The following is a 4000-nucleotide window of genomic DNA, read 5'->3' as shown; positions in this document are numbered from 1 at the left end:
CTTGTATTTTGTGTATCGATATTACACTCTCAAAGATGAAATCTATAACGACCCAAAAATCAAGGGTAAAAATTTCATTTTTATTATAGTTAAAACACAGATATCATTTAAATCCAAGCATTCCCAAAACATTGCTAATTAAAAACATTTATCAGAGTTCATCTCAAAATCACATATTGCGGAAACACGGGTGTGCGCGCTACGATCAAGCCCGGCCCTTCCTTTCCAAACCAATGGTGCCTGAAACCATAAACAAAACTGTAAGCACGAAGCTTAGTGTCTTCCCCAGAGCATACCCCACATAATACACATAATCCACATAACTACATATACCATATCAATCACATAAGTCATGCATATAAACATATCGGGATGCCCTTGACACCCTCCAGGGTCTTACTCCAGGATGCCATGGGAACCCCCACATGGTCTTACACCTATGTACCATGGGCACCCCCATGGTCTTACTTGGAATGCCATGGGCACCCCCACATGGTCTTATAACCAAGTGCCATGGGCACCCCCATGGTCTTTACCTTGAATGTCATGGTCACCCCCACATGGTCTTATAACCAAGTGCCATGGGCACCCCTATGGTCTTTCATGTAAGTATCACAAAGACAACTAGTATATAACGTAGCACATAATCAACTAGCATACAACCTAACTGTTGGATTAGGTGTCTAAGCCCATAACTATAATCACTACAAGAAAAACACGATTTTGCTAGGGAAGGAATCCGTTGCGAAAAGCTGAAATTCCGTTGCAAAAGACGAATAGCGACGGAATTTACAATGACCGATTTCCGTCCCTAAAAACCTCGTAGTGAGCGTTTGGTAAGGAAACAATCATTCCGTCGCAAATGTGACAACGGAATGAAATCCGTTGTAGATGATATTCCGTTGTGTATTCCATAGTAGGATTCCGTTGTGAATTTCGTAGTAGTTTTTCCATCACAAATTCCGTTGTAGTGGATCCGTATCAAATTCCATGGCAATGAATCCCTAGCAAAATCTATGGTGATGAATCCTTAGCAAAATCCGTAGAGATCAATTCCTAGCAAAACCCGGGATGATGAATCTCTAGCAAAATCTGTGGTGATGAATCTCTAGCTAAATCCGTTGTAATGAATCCCTAGCAAAAATTTGTGGTGATGAATCCCTAGCCAAATCTGTTGTGATGCTAGCTACGGATGGATAATTAATTTAGAAATTAATTCCCAATTATTTTGTATGAATCTATAAAAACAAAAAATCAAATAAAATTTATACCATAAATAAAACAAGAAATATTTATTACATGGAAATGAATAGTAACATACTTTAAAATAAAACTTTGCAAAAAACAAATCAACACTCTATGAATTTATACTTTTATAGTTCTTTAAAAGCGTTAATAACTATCATTGTCGACTGTAGTTGTCATTTAAGCTTCTCGCATTTTATGTTGTGTTGTCCATCTTTGACCTATATTATTTCCTTCAGGTCTTCGTTTTGGTCATTTTGTTTCCTCACAAACTCCCTCACTTCTTCCAATTCATCATTTTTGTCCGGAAAGAGACTTGTTGCATCCTGTACAAAAGATTGTAATATATAAAATTTTTATCTCTGAAGAATAAGCATACACCATAACATAAATCAATTATAGTAAAAAAAATTAGTAAATGGATGGAAAAATAATAAATAAAAATAAAAACTTGAAAATTTGAGGCAAGCGCTTTGCAAGCAATCCAATTGCTTGGAAAGCAAAGGTTTTGGTCTCCCGTGCAATTGTATCTATAATGAATGTGATATCAATAACAAATATTATAAGTTCTTAAAATTTCCACCAAAAAAAACAAGTCAAATTAATTTAAAAGGTTTTAAGAGAAACACCTGATTCTGAACCTGTATAACCATCAAGGGACTTAAGAACACCACTAAGTATAACAGGGCCCATTAGTTTCAACTGCTCAATTTCTGCCTGTATATTTTTACAGATAAATAATTAAAAAAATGTGACTCTTTATTGTGTTGACCATGGAACATTGTAACATAAATTTCTTCCGAAGTAATTTTATATATAAAATAAAATAATATCACTTACATGCTTAAATACACATACAGTAAACTCCATTCCTAATTGCTTCAACCTTGATGTGGTACCATTTCCTAAAAGTAACAAATGTTTTTAGCACATTGTTGACATTTAAAAGAAATCCAATAATAGATATACAAACTAATACATACATTAAAAATTATTATTTAATACATACCATATATGCAGCCTAATATGCACTGTAAAGTTGAAGGAAAACTATTTGCTGCTGTAATTGACCGATAAAATACCGACATTAACCTCACTCGTAAAGTAGGATTCCCAGGACTCATCCTCAAATCTTGAGCAATATGTTCAGCTCCAACATTCCCTTATAAACAATAAATTCATTTGGAGATTAAAGGGGGTTGGTCAGTTAGTTGTGAGACAACATCTTCTTCCTTTGACTCCCCTTCTCCTGTGTCTTGAAAAACATTAAAATGATTAACTTAGGGCCTAATAAAAATAGTTAGAAAACCAACATATAAAAATAAACCACAAAAATTTACAAAAAGAAAACAAATGAAGCAAAATTCTTAACTTCTATACCTTGGCATTACATCGAGCACATTGTGGGCAGAAGCAAAAGTGAAACTATTAACACCTTATAACTTTCCTACCTAGCTTATTTCAACAAAATCAGCACCTAATTCCTCACTGAAAAATAAGCACTACATTCCATTACTTCCATTACTCCGAGTTGATGGTATCCTGATCTGAGATCTATCTTGAATCTTCTAAAATCTTCAAGTGTTTTAGTCTATCAACCACCGTATCCAAGTTTAGTTGTGCATTGGCCTGATCATAATTAAACATAGGTGATCAGTATACGTTTAGTTGTGGTTCGGACCATGTACAATAAAAATCGACTAAGGAGTTTGACCTAAATCAGTGTGTTGTATAGTTATCGAGGGTTTGGGTTTTCTATATTTTTGGTTTATATACATGTGTTCTCATCGCGGGACTGAGTTCATACATAACTCTATATCTTTGTGTTTGTTGTATTCACGATTATTATTAATTATTGTTTGTTACTTCAGGTCTATCTGATAAGGCACCGGCCAGTCAGGACAGTCGGTGGGCAGGATCATTTTAGCATATAGCCGTTCTGAAATCCAGCAAGCCAAGCAACGTGTCTATCCTGTCACCGCTCCCGTAAGTAGTCCTTCAGTAGTAGAATTTAATAATACTTTTATTTGTAGGTTAAGGGATATACCTATACCTAGCAGAGTAAGCCCTAAACTATAGTCGTGCTTTCCTAAGAAAGTACTAATTCACTATAGTTAATAGCTCTGATACCAATCTATCACACCCCGGCCGTCGGCGGAAACACCGAGCAGTGTAACGTCATTTCTTGTATCATAGTTATCAACTTCCTAAAAACACATGCAATTTAAAATACGTCAACATAAAGTTGGTGAGTTCACAGGTTTTGACTCCATAAAATAATACATTTTCCAAGTTCAAAAGTATAGGTTTGAAAGTATCATTTTGACTCTCCAATGTTTAGTATATATATCCTAGGTATAAAAGTTTACTTACCAAATAAGTAGTTTACCTATAAGCCTCATATACTATAAACATAAGTGTTTGTAATTCCATACAAACGAAAGTTGCTACGTATAAATCTTATTTCAATTATATACAAGTATGTGTGTTAGGTATAATCATCTACTTAATATACAAGTAGTACCTAAGGTATAAGTAGGGGGAAACTTATACTTAACATTAATACTTGTATACGACAAAGTATAATGTTTCTAACAATTTGCTACCATGAGCCTGTAACCGCTGCTATGACATAATACCTCTGATAAAACCCACTCATGATTTCCATGAGGACAACCCACTCATGATTTCCATGAGGACAACACCGTACGCTTCATCGACGCCGGAACAATAACAAGTAAAAAGGATAGTTCGT

This window comes from Lactuca virosa, chromosome 9 (assembly GCF_052849685.1).
Source record: "Lactuca virosa cultivar CGN04683 chromosome 9, Lactuca_virosa_CGN04683_v6, whole genome shotgun sequence".
Taxonomy (NCBI): domain Eukaryota; kingdom Viridiplantae; phylum Streptophyta; class Magnoliopsida; order Asterales; family Asteraceae; genus Lactuca; species Lactuca virosa.
Note: the sequence above shows the minus strand (reverse complement) of the source record.